This window comes from Tupaia chinensis, unplaced genomic scaffold, assembly GCF_000334495.1.
Source record: "Tupaia chinensis unplaced genomic scaffold, TupChi_1.0 Scaffold000671_1, whole genome shotgun sequence".
Classification (NCBI taxonomy): Eukaryota; Metazoa; Chordata; class Mammalia; order Scandentia; family Tupaiidae; genus Tupaia; species Tupaia belangeri.
The window spans coordinates 3,022,587-3,044,433 of NW_006160193.1; the positions used below are offsets into that span (position 1 = coordinate 3,022,587).

The window sequence follows — 21,847 nt, forward strand, 5'->3', positions numbered from 1 at the left end:
TTATAGGCTGGAAACTGCTGGCTGTGAGCTCAAAGACTCCAGGTTGAATGGCTTCAGACATCTGAAGAGAAATTTGATTATCCAAGGCCTTACCAATCAAAAATGCCCATGAGATGATTATGCCCTCTTGAACCAATCACTGAACAGATCATGTGTCTGGGACCTCTGCCCCTAATTTCGCCCTTAAAAACGCCTGTGGGGAACATCTGGGGGACCGGGTCTTTTCAGCATGAGCTGCCCGCTCTCCTTGCTTTGTGCTTTGCAATAAAGCTGTACTTTCCTTCATCATATCATGTGCCTATGGTTTGGTTTCATAGCACTTGGGCGAGCGAACCTGATTTGAGTTCAGTAACACCTCCAACTAGATCTGGTTCAAGCATGTTATGGCAAATTAGGACAAGTTTACTTTGACACACAAAAAACTTGAAATTTGTGGCACCAGCAGTTAGCCTAATGGCTATGTCCTGGGCTCCCATGTAGTCGACCGCAGTTTGCATCCCAGACCCGGTGGCTTAAAACTGACGTCAGGAGCATGTATGCGCATGCCCAAGATCCTGAGAGGAGAATGGAGGAGAAGGGATTGTGGCGTGGTCATCCCCCCTGGGAGCTGCTTTCTCGCTTTCTATCTCTCTGTCCCTCTCTGTCTGTCTGGCGAGCGCACATGCCCTATAGCACAAAAACCCCTTAAAAAAAAAAAAAAAAAAAAAAACTTGACATTTGTGTGTAGTTTTTTTAATACATATTTTCCACGGACTTTTTGAAGATACCATCTCTTCTTTCACTAACATAAAGATTTTGAGATTCACCCAAACGTCTGTGCATATTAGTAATTTGTGCATTTTTAGTGCTGAGCAATTTTCCAGTCAATAAAATACAATTGGCTTATCCATTCACCTATTGATGGACATTTATGGTGTTTCTAGTTTCTGGATATTATGAAGAAAGCTTACCTGAATATTAATACACAAGTCTTTGTAGGGATATATGTTTCATTTCTCTAAAGCAACACCTAGGAGTGAAATTTCTGGGTTTTATATTAAGATTATACTTAATGTTGTAAGAAACATTTTCACTGTTTTCCAAAATGATTGTACCATTTCACATCCCCCCCCCCCCACCCCCGGCACTGTCTGACAGTCCACTTGCCCCACCTCCACATCATTATTTCTTGTATTTAGCCTTTTTAATTTGATCCATTCTAGTAGGTACATGGCAACATCTCCTCATTGTAGTTTTAATTTGAGTTCCATAATGGCAAACAAGCTCTGCTCCCTCCCTCCCTCTTCATTCTGTCTCCCTGAGACTCAGCTGCTAGTCCAGTTGGGTCTCCTGAACATCTTGTGACCATGATCTTCACCTAATGCAACTAGCCTACAGTTGGGACCATTCCAGAGGTGTGTGCACCCCTCCCACATTAACATCACCAGGCTAGGAGCACAAAACCCTAAACATACTCTGCTGAATCTATTCATCAACAAGCTAACCTTCCCCATAACCTTCAAGCAATGGATGTACAAACCAGACCCCTGTCTTAGTGACAGGGAGTCTTCACTGATCTTTGATTGATTTGTAAATGCTTTGTTCTTATCATAAAACCTCACCCTATGCTCATGATGGTACAGATCATTCTGCACCCAGCTGTCAGCAGAATATCATTTCATCCAATGTAAGTAAACTCGTGTCTTCTGCTGGACCTCCAGATGTGTTCCTGGGGATCGATATTCATTATGGGCAAGCCCTCTCAGATTTGAGGCTCCCCGCAAATAGCTAATGATGTTTGGCATCTCTTCATGAATTTATTGGCCATTTACGTAGTTTTTTTGTATTGTGCATGTTCAAATTTTTGCACATTTTTGTTGGGTTACTTGGCTTTTTTTTTTTTTAAGTTTATTTTTATCTTCCAGGAGTGAGAGAGCCAGCATGCCCAACAGAGTCTTTTTTTTTTTTCCCCAACAGGGTCTTGATGCCATGATATACCCCCTGCTTCAGAAAGACCTAGATTTGGGTAAGTATACTCAGGATACTCAGGGAAGTCTTCCAGATGTGAACTTGGAGCCTCCCCCTGTGGGTCAGCCTCTCACAGACCTGTGGTTTACCATTGTGCTACTAATTACTGTATCGTAAGACTATTTCTCAGCACAAGTTGTTTGCCAGATATATGAGTGGAAAATACTTTCGATTTTCAATTATTTCATGGCTTCCACTTTCTTTTTTTTTTTTTTTTTTTGGAGAGATTTTCACTGTAGAGCTTCTACTTGCTTCTACTTTCTTAATGGTATCTTTTGAAGAACTAAAATTTTTAATGCTACTGAATTCCATTTTGTTGAATTTTTTTATTGTTAGTGTTGTTTCTACTCTACCCATTGCCTACTCCAAAGTTAGAAATACATCTTTCTATGTTTCCTTAAGAAATTTTATTTAAGTCTTTGTGCTAAAAGATGTGATCTATTTAGAGTTCACTCCTAGGAGTGATACCAAGCAGAGTCAAGCTTATTTTTTCCAGAAATATTCAGTTGTTCCAAAATCAGTTACAGAAAAAATGATCACCTTCCCATAAAATTATCTTTGCCTCCTTATTTAAAACAATCAATTGGCGGCCAGCAGTTGGTGTGATGGTTCAAGGTGTTGGACTCCCAGATGGCTGACTACAGTTCAAGTCCCCGACCTGGCGGCTTTTCTTGCTTTGCCTTTCTCTCACTTTCTCTCTCCTACTCTTGGTCTCACTCTGTTCCTCTCTGGTCAAATTTAAACAAACAAATAAAGTTAAATAAAATTTTTAAAATAAATAAAACAATTAATCGATGTGGTATATGTGGTCATGTTCCATTAATCTGTATTCTGACACTGTCTTAAATACTGCAGTTTTGTTGTATTGTAATTGTTGGAGTTAGTATAGGATTCCCAAATTTGCTCTTCTTTTTAAAAACTATTTTGACTACACTAGATCTTTTGCATTTCCATATACATCTTAGAATTAGTTTATTAGTTTCTTCCAAAACCTTATTGATATACTGATTGCAGTTACGTTAAATTTATAAATTAAGTAGAAATGATATTACAATAAAAACAAAATTTTGCTCTTTGTCCTGGTTCCTGGCAGGGAGTGCCTAAAACCATCTGAATTTCCTGAATAATAGGACTGTCTTTTGTTATTCATAATGAGCCCCTTTCAATCACACCAGAGTTTATGCTAATAAGGTGATTTAGCCCAAGCCCCTTGATAGCTTCAGGAAGGGGCTGTCACCAGAAAGATACAAGGGATTCTAGAGCTTTCAGACCCTCCCACAGGCTTCCTGGGTGGGGCATCTGAGCTAGAAATCCAGCTCTACAAAAACTGTCCAACAAAAAGAGTGAGAAGTTTCCAGGCTGGAGAACACATCATGATGCTGTGAAGGCAGAGCACCTGATGAGAACAAGGACACTCCATAGTCCCCTATGCCCAGGACCCCTAGAAATTTTTTTGAAATAGGAAAAAAAAAAAAAAAAAAAAAGAAGTCATAAGAATTCTGCCCTCGCTTTTTTCCTGAGTTCTGTAAGCTGTTCTAAGAAATTATTGAGCATAGTTGGAGGGGTCATAGGAATCCCCAAACTTACGCTCTACTGGGCAGAAATGTGGATAACCTATCACCATATTTGCATCTAGCATCTGAAGTGGACCAGTCTTAGGACAATGAAACTTTAACCCATGGAGTCTGTACAAATTCCAAGAGTTGGTGTTGGAACTTAATTGTTGGATATCTCTACTTGATGTTGGAGAAGTGGAAAATTGGTATGGAAAATTTCCACATTTGATGTGTTGTCAGAGGAGGAAAAAACTATCAGATATCTTAACAATATTCAGTCTTGCAATGTTTTGCCCCACACATTTAGTATATCTGTCTGTATATTTCAGACTTCTTTAATTTCCTTCAAAAGTATTGTGTAATTTTCAGTGTCACTTTTGTTGGAATTATTCCTACTTTTTCCAGTTATTGTTGCTATGTACAGAAGAACAGTAAACTTTGAATATTGATCTTTCTTTTATAGGGTGCATGTGCTCTCCAGAAAGAGACAGAGACAGAGACAGAGCAAGATAGAAAGTGAGAAATCACTTTGTGGCCACACCACAATCCCTTCTCCTACACACGCCCAGAATAATTTTCAAGCCACCAGGTGTGGGATTTGAACTGCAGTCAGCTATGTAGGCTCCAGTTGCCTTAACCACCACACCACCCATTGGCCCTGTATATTGTGTTAGGCCGAATTAGCATATGTTAGGCTGAGTTAGTATAGATCAATTTAGCGTAATCACCCTTGTTAGAGCTGTAGGCTGAGTTAGCGTATTCACCTCCATGACAGGGTTTGGAGGATGGAGAACAGGAATTCATGAATAAGCAGAGGACAGGAATTCATTAATTAACAGAGGATGGGTGGGTCAGGTGGCGCCAGGATGGACAAACCTGGAGGTGCCAGAAGAAGGTTTGCCTAACCTTAACTGAGAGTTCTTATCTAAATTCAAGCAAGTGATAACAGTTGGTCCCTAACCGCACATACCCCCTCCCTTATGTGCTACATACTATGAAAAGTCACTGATAGTATATCCTGTATTGCCTCCTGAGCTATAAAAGGCCCCTCTATCCTAGGTTCAGGGTCCTTGTTGCAACCCACTGCATCAGGCATAAACTCGGACCCCAGCTAGGTGGAAAAATAAATGCCTCTTATGCAGTTGCATTGTCGTTGTCTCCTCTGTGTCACCACTAGATAAAAGGATCTTTGCATCCTACAATTGATCTTATATCAAGAAACCCTACACAATTCTTCACCATGTATGATTTTTTACAGATGCTTTAGGATTTTCTATGCACGTAATCATGTCATCTGCAAATAAAGATTTTATCTCTATCTTTCCCATCTTTATGCCTGTTATTTCTTTTTAATTTTGCCAGCCAGTGTGTGCCTGATGGAGAGAGAGTAAGAAGGCACCCCCCCATCCCCATCCCCCTGCTAGGGACTAGTCATACCATAATTCCTTCTCCTATATTTCTTACTTCTTTCAGGATTTTGTGCACATACACACACACACACACACACACACACACACACACAGAGTGTGTTTCTCAAGTCACTGGGTCTGGGACTCAAACCACATTGTCAGCCATGTGGGATTCAGCCACCTTAACCTCCACACCACATCTGGTCCACCTTTTATTTATTTTTCTTGCTTTATTGCATTGGCAAATCAAACTTATTTTTCTATATTCTTACTCATTCTTTGTCTGATCAATCCATTTCTGGGAGATGATATTAAAATCTTCTATCATTGCTACAAATTTTATAAATTACACCCTGCCATTTTGACAATCATTGCTCTTTGTATTCTGAGACTATATAGTTGAATATAGACAAATCAATGGTTGTTATGCTATCTTTCTGGATTATTTTTTACATCAATATGAAGTAAGCCTCCTTAACTTAAATATTACTTTTACTGCTATTCATATTAAATCCCATTTTGTCTGTTTTTAAGAACACTATACTAGCTTCATTATAGTTAGTAATTATCTAGTATACCTTCTTTTTATATGTTAATTTTCAAATATCCCCTGAATTTTTAATGTTTTTTATAATCATCATATACTTACACATTTTTCTTTAAGATTTTTTTGCCATAGGGCAAGGCACTCACCAGAGAGAGACAGAGAAAGAAAGCAAAAAATAATTCCCCCCCAAGGGGATTGCCATGCCACTATACCATCTGCCCATTCTCCTCTCAGGATTTCCAGCATGCATATACATGTACTCAGCATGTTTTCATATTGTAAAATCCAGGACTTGAACTGTGGAGTTGGTCATGAGGGATAGAGCACCTTAAACATCATGTCACCTACTGACCCCTATAATAAATTTTTAATCTAAAGTCTCTGTTTTTTAGTTATAAGTTTGATCTATTTACATTTGTTGTGGTTACTAATATATGTTGACTTATTTATAACTTCATGTTTTCTTATTTTTTAGAGAGAGAGAGAAAGAGAGAGATTTTTGCTATAGGGCATGTGCTCTCACCAGAAAGACAGAGAGAGGAAGACAGAAAGAGAAAAATCACTCCCCAGGGGAGATAGTCATGCCACAATCCCTTCTCCTCCATTCTCCTCTTGGGGTTTTGGGCACATACTCACAAGTGCCCAGCATGAGTTTTAAGCCACTGGGTCTAGAACTTGAACTGCAGTAGACTACATGGGAGTCCAGTGATATAACCATTATGCTATCTGCTGGTTCCTGTTTTTCTCTTTTTGTTTCTTTTTTTCTTCCCCAATTTTCCAGAGAGCACATGCACTCACCAGAGAGAAACTGAGAGACAAGAGACACAAGAGGATGGGTAAAAGCATGCACCAATGAGGTGTGTTCATGCCACAATCTTTTCTTCTCCATTTTTCTATTCTTATCAGCATTTGGGGCATACATGTTCACACATCCAACATATTTTTCAAGCTGCTGTGTTCAGGATTCAAACTTCATGATCAGCTGTGTTCAGGATCAACTTCATGATTGAGGGATGTAGCTCCCTCAATCACCAGACCATATGGCTGGCCTTCCTTTTATTTCTTTTGTGGGATTGATAACATTTTTCAATAATCCTTTTACTTTCTTTTATTTGTCTAGAAGCTATTCATTCTATCATTCTAGTGTTTATTATTAAATTTTAATATAGTTTATTCTGTATTCTACTCTTTCTCGCTGGAATTTTTCTTCTTGCTTAGGCATTTCACTTAACAATTATGATAGGGAGCATCCACATGTAGTATCTATTCTATGTTACAATTTATCTAAAAATATCTCTGTGTTGTCCTCACTCTCAAATTATAGTTTGGTTGGGTATAGAATTAAAGATTCACTGGGACCAGCAGTTAGCCTAATGGCTATGTCGCTGGACTCCCACGTGGTCGACCACGGTTCACGTCCCGGACCTGGTGGTTTAAAACTCACGCTGGGCACGTGTGCATGCGTGCCCAAGATCCCGAGAGGAGTGTGGAGGAGAAGGGATTGCGGAGTGGCCATCCCCCCTGGGGGGGGGGGGATTTCTCACTTTCTGTCTCTCTGTCTGTCTTTGTCTGGCTGGGGAGCACATGCTCCCTATAGCGAAAACCTCTCCAAAAAAAAAAAAAGAAAAAAAGAAAAAATATTCACAATTATTTTCTCTCAACTTCAAAGATATTATTCCATTTCTTTCTGTTCTATATTGTTGTTGTTTAGAAGCTGGTTAGTAGTCTAATTGCTACTCTGTTAAAATTAAAACGTTTTATTTTCTAGTGGCCCTCAGGATTTTTTTTTCCTTGATATTCTGCAATTTTGCTAAAAATGTCTAAATGTGGTAATTAATGAGTCTCTCTACACTTCTGAAAAATTCTCACCTACTATAGCTTTAAGAATCGGCTCATTGTCTTTACTCAAGTCTTTCTCTCTTGACAGACTTTGAAGATTCATTTCTATCTTCTGTGTCTCTTCAGTTCTCTTTTATATTTTCTATTTCAACAATTCACAACTGTTAGATTTATATCGAAGTTTTTCATTTTATATTTTATATCTTTCATTTCTCTCATAATCAATATTTCTTTCAAATTTACCATCTATTCTATATTTTCCATTTTATTATCATATGCTAAAACACTCCTATATTTAAATTTTCTTAGGTTCTCTCTCTATGTTCCAGGCCTGTAATAGTTTATGTCTCTAAGTTTATGTACTAGAATCTGAAAGAGTTAATTAGTTCAATCTTTTTATTCAATTATTCTTTTCTCAGCTGTGTCTGGCTAATCACTGAGGCATCTACTGAGAGGTTTTGCTTTTAATTCCATTAACTATTTTTAATTTGTTTTTTACCTCGAATGTAGAGAGCTGTGTCAACAATAATCCTCATTTGAAAAGCATTTTGCCATCATGTGTTTATATAAGGCACCTATTTAGTTTTCTTTTCTTTTCTTCCTTCATTCTCAATCTCAGCTGCCCATTCCTTTCTCGCCCATCGACAATCGTTCCACAATACATAATATACACTACATAGCTTGTAATTTGGGGTGGCTTACGGTTATGGGCAAAAGGGCTGTGGCAAAAACTGGCTTAATGTTCTTTCACCTCATTTCCACACCCTGAGCACTTTTCCAACCTCCCTTGCACTTATGTCAAGGTCTGCTAACTACTTCTGGTCAATAAAAATGTGGGTAGAAGTGATGCGAGGGAAAGCTCCAGGTATGGGGAAAGGGTGTGGGAGTGTTCAGCTGACAAGGTACGGACTGTAATGAGCAGCTACTGTTTTTGTCTGCAGGCCTGCGTGCCTAGCATTCACCCCCCGCCATGGTGACATCTCCCAGTATTGGTTAGGAAACTACTTAATCAACATAGGCCATTTTGATAAGACTGTCCATCAAAGCACTCACTTGACCAAAGCAGGACTTATTACATAATTTATGGGGCATAGAACAAAATGAAAGCGTGTGGCACCTCGTGCCATCTCAATATGGCAATACCTGAGCAATGAGTGTCCTTCTAGAGACAGGACTGTATGAGACTCCTCAGCTGATATGGCCAAGAAAGTCATTCTTCCTCCCAAAACTTTAAGTCTTGACCACAATAACACAGGTTTGAGTAAATCCTGGGACATTTATTTCCATTTTACAGAGAAGTAAATTGAGCTTTGTCTTCAGTACAGTGAAGTCACTAGTGCAAGTTGAAGAAAGCATTCAGTGTCAAGGATGTAGAATCCTGGGCACTCCATTCTCTCTGCAGGCCAGAGAGCACAAAAGCCCAGACTTCTTCAGCTGAGAAGAAAGTTCTGTACCCTGGGGCCTGGCGCCTTCGACAGGGGTATCCAGTAGAGTCCTCCTGAGAACGCACAGCTTTCCTGGAAGGAAGACAAACTTCGAGCACACAGCTGCGGAAGTGCCGGGTTCAAGTCTCCGCCTCACCAATGACTGGTTGCACACTGTCCTCACGTAGTCTCCTCACCTGCTCTATGCAGGCACTAGTCCCTGCCCTCCAGGGTTTGAGCCCCGAGGCCACAGGTGGGAGAGCCAATCTCAAGGTTCACCGCAGGCTGGAGAGTCCACCCTGTTGCTAACAGGGCATCAGCATCGTGTCTTGAGAGATTCCGGTGTCAGCCATCTGGAGGGAGAGAGCGGGTGGGGCAGCAGGCCAAGAACGAGCTGGAGCCGGGCCTCCCGGGAGCCAGGCAGCACCATGTGTCTGACACGATCATTTACACTGAGGAGCCGGGTATTTAGAAAACAGGGCTGGTTCCGAGCTCGCCATCTGTGGCCACGCTTTCCCGGCCACCGCACCATATTGCAGAAGGCGCCGGCTGAAGGAAACAGCGTCCGTGCTGTGCAGTGTTTGTTTGGTTTGGGGCTTTTGTTGTTTTTTGTTTTTTGTTTTTTTAACAAATTCAAATGTGGCTTCCGCACTTCTCCAAGCAGACTGAATGGCCTCACAGAATCGCTGGAGGGAAGGGGGAGTGGCACATGTGGACGTCCAGTGGCTCCAGGAGAGGAAGAGAGCCCGCCCTGGGGCACTCGGTCAAGTGGACAGAGCGAGAAAGAGAGGGAGATGTCTTCAGTCCACACGGCAGTCTGAGGTGGCAGATGCTTCGATCCCGTTATTACAGACATAAAAGCAGAGCCCAGACAGGTTGAGTAACTTGCCTGGAGGCACACAGCAAGCAGGTGGAGTCCAAGTAGAGAGTATACTTAGCGCACATCCACCCTGGCTGGCCTGGGACCTTCTTTCTTGGGATTCCATCCGTGGGATACACGACGTTCGCTTCCAGACCTTTCCAGCAGCTTCCACGGCTCGCGAGGTCAATTGCTCCCACTGACTGTGTTGGTTGCCCTGGGCAGGTTGATGGCATCTGATGCCATTGCCTCATGGGTCCCGTAGTTGGAGGTCTGCGTTCCCGTTACTGAAGGTCCGTCCACGCCGACAGGGCTCCTGCCTGCCTCACTCACCCCTGAGTCCCCAGGGTCTAGCACAAGCAACGGCCATGGCGTTCACTATATGGAGTGCACAGCTCGCTCGTCCACAGGGCGAACCTGAGACCCGCCCCGCAGAGCAGACGTGAGACACAGCTGGGCCTCGCGTCTTCATCTGTGAGATGGTGCCTGCCAGGGGTGCAAGGACAGTGGGAATGGACCCTGGCTCTGAGCTCCTACCCCCAACCGCACTCATACACCCGTCCCCACTCTTGCCCTCCTAGCACTTCTCTTCCTGCTCCAGTATTCCACCATCCATCGCCCCCCTCTCCCCCTTAGGGCAGAACTGTGCCTGACTTCTCTACTACTTGGCACATAGCAGGTGCTCAAGAAACCATTGCTGGATAAGAAACCAAGAGCCCCCACTCCCTCCTCATCCTCCCAGCCTGTTTCCCCATCTTGAATATAGTTCCCTGTCCTTTAAAGTCCTGCCCAGCTCTGACTCCCTGGGGCCCAACTCCCCCGAGCCTGCAGGTGCACTGGGCCAGCGTCAGTGGCCAGCACCACGGAGATTGCAAAAGCACGGTTTGTGTCAAAGAACGCAGGCCCCGAGGTGCTGCCTTCCCAAGCACTTGCCAGGCAGAGTCGGGCCTCCAAAGCGGCTACTCTTGGACAAGCCGGCTCGTTGAGGAATGATCCTCTCACCTGTCTTAAGTGGCTGCAGGAGAAATTGGTCAGGAGACTAGAGGAGGCTCTGCTCCGGGAGCACATGGTAAAATTTGGTGCAATTGGCAGCTAGGGAACATACACCACTACTATTAGTGCGTTCTCTTGGCACTCCGGCCCTGCTGGGTGCCTTCTTTCTTTACTTTTTTTCTTTTTCTAAGGAAGGAAAAAAAAAATTACTCCTTGGGAACTGAAGCACAATAAAAATGCCAAGAATTAAAAATGCAAATTCATCCAAGATGTTTTCTGCCCAAGACAGCAATGGCCACATGGCTCGATAACATTTTAAATGTTAAAAAATGGGTAATTTTCAGTAAAAATCAAATTTGCCAAAGCCCTAGTTTAAACGAATCCCATATAGCACTCGGGCACCCAGCCAATGTTAACGAACAACAAGTCCCTTCCGAAGGTTATATACTATTCAAATGAGGAGAAAACACAAACGTTACATACGCAATGCCAGTCCTTGGGAATCCAGAAAATGCAGTTGGCCCTCAGGGACCCGGCTCAGCCCCTCCCCGGAGCCGGCCAACCGCCCTCCATGCACTTGGGTGCCTGTCTGGAAAATGGCCAAACATAAAAGCTAGAATACCTTTGGGTTTTTACAAAGACCAGCAATAGTGTTATAAAACAGCTACAAACATATTAATAAACATTGAACAGGGCCAGCAGGTGGCATAGTGATTAAGGTGCTGGGTTCTCATGTGCTCAACTGAGGTTCAAGTCCCAGACCCAGTGACTTGAAACTCACCTTGGGTACTTGTGCGTGTGTGCCCAACATCCCACGAGGAGAATGGAAGAGACGGGATTACAACATTCCCATCCTCCCTGAGGGGTGATTTCTCACTTTCTGTCTCTCTCTCTCTCCAGTAAGCACACATGCCCTATTGCAAATCTCTCTCCAGACAGCTACATTTCCTACAAATGTCTTGTCCACCAACACTTTTCTGCTAAATAGAAAATTTGGAGGACAGGCATTAAATCTTAATTTTGCTTCCCACCCCACCCCCCGTTACCTACAGCACCAGCAAAGGGTCTGGCTCTTTTCCTTTGTTTTTTTTTGAGAAAGATTTTTGTTATATGCCGCTCTCGTGCTCTTGCTAGAAATACAGAGATAGAGAGACAGAAAGTGAGGAATCACCCCCCAGGGGATGGCCCTTCTCTGCTATTCTCCTCTCAGGATCTTGGGCAGGCATGCACAGGTGCCCGGCATGAGGTTTAAGCTGCCAGGGCAAGGACACAAACCCGCTGTTGACTACACGTGAGTCCGGCGATGTCATCATTCCGCCATCTGCTGGTCTCCAGGGTCTGGCTCTGAATAGATGCTCATTGCATGATTTGATAACCACGGGCCTGGAAGGAGCTGGCGAGCACCGTGTGGGTGCCCACTGTGCTCAGCGCGGTGGTTCAACAATTAACAGAGCCCACCCCCGCCCCTGCCCTCCGCCCTCCACTGCCCTCTCCCCCCGACACACACACACAGAAATCTCAGGCTTCATGGGCAAAAATCGAAAAACTTTCCCTCCCATTCTGTAGTTCTTTCTGCCAGGCACGGGTCTTACCGTCAGGTGCACTTGACCTTAAATCCCACTCTGCCTCTCACTAGCCTTGGGACCTTGTGCGAGACACTGAACCACTCTGCACCCTAGGCTCCCCATCCATAGAATGGGGTGACTGATGTGAGGACGCCTCACACAGAGCATTAATGCTGCCTGGGCTTTGGTAAGCGCTCGAGGACAGAGGCTGTCCCGTCACTGTCTTCACGTCATCCCTTGGTGTGGCTGCTGTGGCCCCAGTGGTCCCTGGACAGACGGAGCCCTGGACCTGGCTAGGATGCTCTCCCTTAGACTGCAAGGTCAGGCCGTGTGCTGGGCCAGTGGGGCTCAGCCTGGCTGGCTCTCCTGGTCAGTACCCAGCTGGACCCTCCACTGCTGCCCCCCTGTGTGCTCTCCCACCCTCATCGGACTGCCGTTCCTGGGCTAGGAGACCCCCGGCCTTCGACCCTGCCTTGCTGGCCAGTCCTTGCTCAGGCCTCAGAGGTCCTGCATGTTCTGAGTCCTGGTGCCCCCAGCCTCTGCTCCTGCCGGCCCTCAAACCAGCAACCCTGCTCCTCTGTAGAACACCCCTGGCTGCCCAGCAGGGGTCCTGGCCATGCCTTCTAGGTTGGGACCTTTTCCCCAGGTACCCACTAACCACCTCCTCCAGGTGACCGCTGTCAAGAGGCTTCCATGGCCACTTGGGAAGGACAGCAGTGCCACCTGCTCAGGGACCACCGACAGCCAACCTGGGAGCACACCTGCTTTGGGGCCTGGCTCCTTTCCCTCCCAGCAGAAGTGTGAGGACAGGGCAGGGGTTTCCAGTCCTTTGGCTTTGAAGACCAGGCGTCTTGGAGGGAAGGGGAAAGTGCTTGGCCCCAACACTTGTCCCCGAGGTGGGCATTGGAGCCCAGATGACAGAACAGAGCATCTCCTCACAGACTGGGAGATCCCAGGCAGGAAGGGTAGGGACCATCCAAATCCGGCACTGAGTCAGAGGCAGAGCGTCCCCTCCTTCTTCTCCCTCGGTGTGTGGCTTGCGAGCTGAAGGAACAGCAAGCCGGGTCACAGGGACAGTCACAGTCCCAACTGCCCCTTTACAGCATGCTCCATGGGAAGAGCACTTCCTGCCCTGGCAGTCTCCATGTCCCAGAGCCCCCACCAGCCCACAGAAGCTGCTCCAGGCTGTCATCACCACAGTGTCACCTCGCAACTCCAAGTGTCTAGGGCCTTATCAAAACTCCAAAGGTGACTTAAGGTTAGTTTTCCCATCCCTGGTCCCAGGAGGACCTACTGGCCCTGAGGCCTGGCCACCTGGCAGGGGCCTGCTCCACTGCTGCTTCCCTCCTCCCGCTCCCACTCTCCCGGTCCACCCTACAGGGTCTGGGCCATCAGGACAGGAGGGAGAGGAGGTGGAATGTGCGTTCCTGTGCCCTGGCTTCCCACTCCAGGCCTGGAGCAGGAGTAAAGCTCACTCCTTGCAGAAAAGCATCCCCTCGAGTCCCCTTGATCTGGTATATGTGTCCCTCTGCCTGGTCACAGCCCTCCACAGCCCTAGAAGTCCTTCCTGCCAGGGTGAGTTCAGCTGTCACTCTCTTAGGTGGGGTCCAGCCACTCACAATGTGTCCCCTGACTATGTGGGGCCCACGTCGGGTCGATGGAACACGTGTGTGTCCTTGACTCTAGTGTCCTGGAGTGCAGGCCTCTGTCCACTCAGCCAGCCCAGCCAGGCTCCTCAGAGCTGTCCTCTCTCACAGGGCTGACAGCAGGCCCATGTCCACACTGTAGGGGAGTCATAGAGAGCCTCTCACTGAAGTTCAGGTCCACATGGGAGGAGGACTGGGGGAACACTTCCAAGGATATCTTCCCCCAAAATCTCTCCCTTTAGGGCCAGTCCTGTAGTGCAGCAGTTAAGCCCTATGTATAGGGAGCAGGAACCCACATGACTGACCAAGGTTCAAATCCCAGCCTAGCCACTTGAAAAACACACCACACACAGGCGCATGCCCAAGTCCTGGTGGGATGGAGAAATGGAGGAGAAGGGGTTACGGCACTACCAAGCCCCATTGGGGGTACTTCCTTCCTCTCCCTCTTTCTGGTGAGTGCATGTTACTTCTGGCAGAAAAGAAAAAAATAAAATGAAAACAATTCTGCCTTTATTTCCCCAAATTCATCTTTTTATACTCTCATTGTGAGTGAATTTTAAAAACCTGATCAACTTCCCTTTGAAAATTTGCATCTCATTCTGAGACTTCAGCTGGGAGGGCAAGTTTACTAGACTTCGATGCTTATGTTGAGAATTCCAACTTAAAGGCCTAGCAGTTTTCTGCTAGGTTTGATTGGTGAGTTTCTTGGGGGAAAAAAGAAAGAGAAGGAAAGAAAGAAAGAGAGAGAGAGAGAGAAAGAAAAAGAAAGAAGAGAGAAAGGGAAGAGAGAAAGGAAAAAGAAAGAAGAAAGAAAGAAAAAGAAAGGAAGAAAGAAAGAGAAAGAAGGAAAAAGAAAGGGAAGAGAGAAAGGAAAGAAAGAAAAAGGAGAAAGAGAAGAAAGGAAAGTAGCAAACGAGAAGTGAATAGGACACGTGATTTTTGCAAGGTTTCTGAAGTTAAATAAGACACTATACTTTGGAGATGTGGAGTAACCCGAAGGCTGCTGGTGTCCCCACCTTGGAACCGTGTCTCCAAATGAATGGGCAGCCAGAGCTGTGACAAGCCCACCTGATAGGCCCCTTGTCCTGCCAACTTCAGCTGGACAGCCTCCATAACGCAGTGGCCGGGGCCTAGCTGCACCGGGTGTGCAGTGTGTCACTGGCGCACAATCACGTACCAGTCGCTCTGATCACCCTCGGTTTACCAGGAGAAGCTGACATGGTAGAGCTAGCTTTCCCGGACTTGCATGGCTGTAAGTGAAGGAGCTGGGATCTGAACACAGCTATGGGGCCTCAGAGGCAATGCTCTTCCCTTCCTTCAGCTCTGCCTCTGAGGAGAGGGCCAGAGGCCGAGGGCACCTGACATGAGCTTCACACTTCCCTGCATTTACACCCAGGTCCTCACAGGTCGGCCAAGATGCCTGGTTGGGAGCTCTGCCCTGAGTAGGGTGAGGACGGGAGCTGCAGAGGGCAGTGTGGCAGGAGGGTCTTCATGCTGCTCCCTTTATTCTCTCTGCCCCGACCCCACATGAGCTTCCACCATTCAGTGGTCTTGCCCTCCCAGGCCCCTGGCTGGGCCAGTTGCTGCAGACACAGGAAAAACAAACTGCCACTCCAGGCACGTGAGCGACGACATCGGCCAGTCAAAGAGTGCCACAGGAGTGGCTAGGAGGGGTTTTAAGCAAAGAAATGACACAGTCACATCTGCCCTTCAGAAAAGACACATTTTGGCATGGCATGTCCAGGGAATGGACATGTGGGGTTCCTCAGAGAAGGTCTCTCTCCCCTAAGACGGTAAGCACCACCGTGTGATTGGTAGGTAGGTAGGTTGGTTGGTTGGTTGGTTGGTAAGTAGATTGGTTAGTTGACTTAGTGGTTTGTTGTTTGGTTAATAAGTTAGTTGTACATGGGTTAGATGGTTGGTTGGTTGGTCAGTTTGTTACTTGGTATGTTGATTAGTAAATTGGGTTGCTAGGTTGGTGATTGATTGGTTGGTAGATAGGTTGGTTAGCTGATTGGTTTGTAGGGTAAGGTAGGTAAGCTGGTAAGGTAAGGTAGGTAAGCTGGCTAGTTGGTTGATGGGTATGCAGATTGGTAATTGATATTGGTTGGTGGGTGGGTAGTGTGGCTAGTAGGTGGGTGGGCCACCAGCCGATACTGGTTTATTGTTTAGTTGGTAAACTGATTAGTAAATTTGTTAGTTGGAGGTTGATTGGTTGGTAAGTAAATAATTTAGTAGGGGGGTTAGTGAGTTGGTTGATTGGTTAGTTTGTTAGTTGGTAGGTTGATTGGTAAGCTTGGCTGATAGGTTGGAGATTGTTGGGTAGGTTTCTTTGGATCGCTGATATCTAGCACAGTGTCCTATATGTGGCAGGTCTATGGCAAATAGCTGCTAAGTATTTGACTCTTAGAGCATCCTGGTGCTCCAGGCAGAGAAGGAAGTGATAACCTCCAAGTTACAGATGAGGAAACCCTGACTCAGAAAGAGATGGCAACTTGCCTGCAGTTCCACAGACAGGAAAGGGAACAGAGGACCAGCCTGGGTCCCTGTATTGATCCCACTGCGCCTCCAGTTCTATTGCCCCACAGGGCCCAATGACTGACCCCAGAGAGGGACAGGAAGTCACTCCAAGGACAACGTAACTCAGAAATGGCTCTAAATTCCAGAGCTTGAGCACCAAGTAGTTTGTGCTGGCTCCTAAGCTATGGATCTTTGTTGGGCCAGACTGCCCAAGACCACTTTGGAGAACTGTCTGGTAGTATGTAAACCACCAGCCTCCCAAAGCAGGTAAAAAGCAACAGGAGCGTGGAAAGCCCATGGAGGTCGGCTATGCCTGCAGCCAGTTAGCTGAAGGCACTGTCAAAACCAGCAGAGCCCACACAGGGGCTATGCTTATGGCCTTAGGGGGCTGGACACGAGGCAGCCTAGACACAGGGCAGCCCAGGGTAATGGCATGAGAGAAAGTGAGTCTCTCTGTGGCCCCTCACACACAGGCCCTAGCCCACCCCAGGGCCCCTTATCCAGCCTCCCCCTAGAACCCTCTAGGTCAGATCTAGAGTGCTATGAGGTTAACCACACAAGTTATGCATTCAGCCAGACCAGCCTGGGTTCGAATCCAGCAGGTCAGAGCAGAGCCAGGCCTGGAAGCAGGAGTTCCTGGGCCCTTGGTCCACCCCCACCCAACACCAAGGCTGCAGGCCAGACCCTGAGGACATCCAGCTGTCATAAAGCTCGTACTTTGAGGAACGAGAGGAAACCCTTCATGGCAACGCCAAGAAATGAAATGAAGGAAAATAGCATGTTTGTTCCCTATTACTAATCGTGCGGCCTTTGGGTTTTCTTAGTCTGTAGTTTGGGGCTGCTGGTTTTACATAAGCACATTACCCTCGTGCCACTCTACAAATTCAGTTAGCAGGGCCTCTCCGCAGCATCATCTGCACACATGGCTGAGCAGCACAGAGCGAGTGGTACCAAAGGCCCAGCCTGTGAACAGGCGTGGCTCTATTCACTGATGGCTTCCTGCACACGGAGCTCCCTGCCGCCACGACCGCCCTGCAGACGGCCTCTCAGCACCACTTCCCATTCGTGTGAAGCAAGCCTCAAAGGCCACTGAGATGGTCCTCCCCTGCCTTACCACAAAAAGGTGGTAAGCTTTCCCTGCAGAGACCCTGCAGGAATGTGGAGACCACCTGCCTGCCTCCGAATAGAGCCCACTAGGGAGCAGGGAGTTCTAGTGTCCGCTCAGTCCAAGTGTCTAGGGCCTTATCAAAACTCCAAAGGTGACTTAAGGTTAGTTTTCCCATCCCTGGTCCCAGCAGGGCCTACTGGCCCTGAGGCCTAGTTTTCCCATCCCTGGTCCCAGGAGGACCTACTGGCCCTGAGGCCTGGCCACCTGGCAGGGGCCTGCTCCACTGCTGCTTCCCTCCTCCCGCTCCCACTCTCCCGGTCCACCCTCCATGGTCTGGGCCATCAGGACAGGAGGGAGAGGAGGTGGAATGTGCGTTCCTGTGCCCTGGCTTCCCACTCCAGGCCTGGAGCAGGAGTAAAGCTCACTCCTTGCAGAAAAGCATCCCCTCGAGTCCCCTTGATCTGGTATATGTGTCCCTCTGCCTGGTCACAGCCCTCCACAGCCCTAGAAGTCCTTCCTGCCAGGGTGAGTTCAGCTGTCACTCTCTTAGGTGGGGTCCAGCCACTCACAATGTGTCCCCTGACTATGTGGGGCCCACGTCGGGTCGATGGAACACGTGTGTGTCCTTGACTCTAGTGTCCTGGAGTGCAGGCCTCTGTCCACTCAGCCAGCCCAGCCAGGCTCCTCAGAGCTGTCCTCTCTCACAGGGCTGACAGCAGGCCCATGTCCACACTGTAGGGGAGTCATAGAGAGCCTCTCACTGAAGTTCAGGTCCACATGGGAGGAGGACTGGGGGAACACTTCCAAGGATATCTTCCCCCAAAATCTCTCCCTTTAGGGCCAGTCCTGTAGTGCAGCAGTTAAGCCCTATGTATAGGGAGCAGGAACCCACATGACTGACCAAGGTTCAAATCCCAGCCTAGCCACTTGAAAAACACACCACACACAGGCGCATGCCCAAGTCCTGGTGGGATGGAGAAATGGAGGAGAAGGGGTTACGGCACTACCAAGCCCCATTGGGGGTACTTCCTTCCTCTCCCTCTTTCTGGTGAGTGCATGTTACTTCTGGCAGAAAAGAAAAAAATAAAATGAAAACAATTCTGCCTTTATTTCCCCAAATTCATCTTTTTATACTCTCATTGTGAGTGAATTTTAAAAACCTGATCAACTTCCCTTTGAAAATTTGCATCTCATTCTGAGACTTCAGCTGGGAGGGCAAGTTTACTAGACTTCGATGCTTATGTTGAGAATTCCAACTTAAAGGCCTAGCAGTTTTCTGCTAGGTTTGATTGGTGAGTTTCTTGGGGGAAAAAAGAAAGAGAAGGAAAGAAAGAAAGAGAGAGAGAGAGAGAAAGAAAAAGAAAGAAGAGAGAAAGGGAAGAGAGAAAGGAAAAAGAAAGAAGAAAGAAAAAAAAGAAAAGGAAGAAAGAAAGAGAAAGAAGGAAAAAGAAAGGGAAGAGAGAAAGGAAAGAAAGAAAAAGGAGAAAGAGAAGAAAGGAAAGTAGCAAACGAGAAGTGAATAGGACACGTGATTTTTGCAAGGTTTCTGAAGTTAAATAAGACACTATACTTTGGAGATGTGGAGTAACCCGAAGGCTGCTGGTGTCCCCACCTTGGAACCGTGTCTCCAAATGAATGGGCAGCCAGAGCTGTGACAAGCCCACCTGATAGGCCCCTTGTCCTGCCAACTTCAGCTGGACAGCCTCCATAACGCAGTGGCCGGGGCCTAGCTGCACCGGGTGTGCAGTGTGTCACTGGCGCACAATCACGTACCAGTCGCTCTGATCACCCTCGGTTTACCAGGAGAAGCTGACATGGTAGAGCTAGCTTTCCCGGACTTGCATGGCTGTAAGTGAAGGAGCTGGGATCTGAACACAGCTATGGGGCCTCAGAGGCAATGCTCTTCCCTTCCTTCAGCTCTGCCTCTGAGGAGAGGGCCAGAGGCCGAGGGCACCTGACATGAGCTTCACACTTCCCTGCATTTACACCCAGGTCCTCACAGGTCGGCCAAGATGCCTGGTTGGGAGCTCTGCCCTGAGTAGGGTGAGGACGGGAGCTGCAGAGGGCAGTGTGGCAGGAGGGTCTTCATGCTGCTCCCTTTATTCTCTCTGCCCCGACCCCACATGAGCTTCCACCATTCAGTGGTCTTGCCCTCCCAGGCCCCTGGCTGGGCCAGTTGCTGCAGACACAGGAAAAACAACCTGCCACTCCAGGCACGTGAGCGGGGGGGCAGGAGGAGCAGCAGTGCCCACCTGGTCCACCAGAGTCCCTTTAGCAGCAGGGGAGCGTAAACCTGATCTGGGGATGCAGCCAGAGCAGGCCACCACTGCCAGGAAGTCACATCCACCTACCTGTGTGACTCATACCATGAGAATAACGCGCCCAGTCGCTTCCCAGCACAGCAAAGTGGCTCTTCAGGTCCACTGTTGGCCAGGCCCGGTCAAGGTCCTCTCCTTTAGGCTGAAAACATAGGAGTGGCTAGGAGGGGTTTTAAGCAAAGAAATGACACAGTCACATCTGCCCTTCAGAAAAGACACATTTTGGCATGGCATGTCCAGGGAATGGACATGTGGGGTTCCTCAGAGAAGGTCTCTCTCCCCTAAGACGGTAAGCACCACCGTGTGATTGGTAGGTAGGTAGGTTGGTTGGTTGATTGGTTGGTAAGTAGATTGGTTAGTTGACTTAGTGGTTTGTTGTTTGGTTAATAAGTTAGTTGTACATGGGTTAGATGGTTGGTTGGTTGGTCAGTTTGTTACTTGGTATGTTGATTAGTAAATTGGGTTGCTAGGTTGGTGATTGATTGGTTGGTAGATAGGTTGGTTAGCTGATTGGTTTGTAAGGTAAGGTAGGTAAGCTGGTAAGGTAAGGTAGGTAAGCTGGCTAGTTGGTTGATGGGTATGCAGATTGGTAATTGATATTGGTTTGTTGGTTGTTTGGTAAATTGATTGATTGGGAAGTTGGTTAGTTGGAGCTACTGGTTTATTGTTTAGTTGGTAAACTGATTAGTAAATTTGTTAGTTGGAGGTTGATTGGTTGGTAAGTAAATAATTTAGTAGGGGGGTTAGTGAGTTGGTTGATTGGTTAGTTTGTTAGTTGGTAGGTTGATTGGTAAGCTTGGCTGATAGGTTGGAGATTGTTGGGTAGGTTTCTTTGGATCGCTGATATCTAGCACAGTGTCCTATATGTGGCAGGTCTATGGCAAATAGCTGCTAAGTATTTGACTCTTAGAGCATCCTGGTGCTCCAGGCAGAGAAGGAAGTGATAACCTCCAAGTTACAGATGAGGAAACCCTGACTCAGAAAGAGATGGCAACTTGCCTGCAGTTCCACAGACAGGAAAGGGAACAGAGGACCAGCCTGGGTCCCTGTATTGATCCCACTGCGCCTCCAGTTCTAATGCCCCACAGGGCCCAATGACTGACCCCAGAGAGGGACAGGAAGTCACTATCCAAGGACAACGTAACTCAGAAATGGCTCTAAATTCCAGAGCTTGAGCACCAAGTAGTTTGTGCTGGCTCCTAAGCTATGGATCTTTGTTGGGCCAGACTGCCCAAGACCACTTTGGAGAACTGTCTGGTAGTATGTAAACCACCAGCCTCCCAAAGCAGGTAAAAAGCAACAGGAGCGTGGAAAGCCCATGGAGGTCGGCTATGCCTGCAGCCAGTTAGCTGAAGGCACTGTCAAAACCAGCAGAGCCCACACAGGGGCTATGCTTATGGCCTTAGGGGGCTGGACACGAGGCAGCCTAGACACAGGGCAGCCCAGGGTAATGGCATGAGAGAAAGTGAGTCTCTCTGTGGCCCCTCACACACAGGCCCTAGCCCACCCCAGGGCCCCTTATCCAGCCTCCCCCTAGAACCTCTAGGTCAGATCTAGAGTGCTATGAGGTTAACCACACAAGTTATGCATTCAGCCAGACCAGCCTGGGTTCGAATCCAGCAGGTCAGAGCAGAGCCAGGCCTGGAAGCAGGAGTTCCTGGGCCCTTGGTCCACCCCCACCCAACACCAAGGCTGCAGGCCAGACCCTGAGGACATCCAGCTGTCATAAAGCTCGTACTTTGAGGAACGAGAGGAAACCCTTCATGGCAACGCCAAGAAATGAAATGAAGGAAAATAGCATGTTTGTTCCCTATTACTAATCGTGCGGCCTTTGGGTTTTCTTAGTCTGTAGTTTGGGGCTGCTGGTTTTACATAAGCACATTACCCTCGTGCCACTCTACAAATTCAGTTAGCAGGGCCTCTCCGCAGCATCATCTGCACACATGGCTGAGCAGCACAGAGCGAGTGGTACCAAAGGCCCAGCCTGTGAACAGGCGTGGCTCTATTCACTGATGGCTTCCTGCACACGGAGCTCCCTGCCGCCCTGACCCCCCTG

At 47.2% G+C, this 21,847-nt stretch overlaps 1 long non-coding RNA gene across 1 annotated transcript in view; it reads right to left on the reverse strand.

Annotated features, from left to right (window-relative positions):
* Window positions 1-11,153: 11,153 nt before the first annotated feature.
* LOC102480069 (uncharacterized) overlaps window positions 11,154-21,847 on the reverse strand; it is a 16,720-nt gene continuing 6,026 nt past the window's right edge. Inside the window, exons 2-3 of the long non-coding RNA XR_336228.1 lie at window positions 19,825-19,951; window positions 11,154-11,223 (exon numbers count right to left, since the gene is read on the reverse strand). This is a non-coding gene — a long non-coding RNA (uncharacterized LOC102480069). The remainder of the gene's footprint in view (window positions 11,224-19,824; window positions 19,952-21,847) is intronic.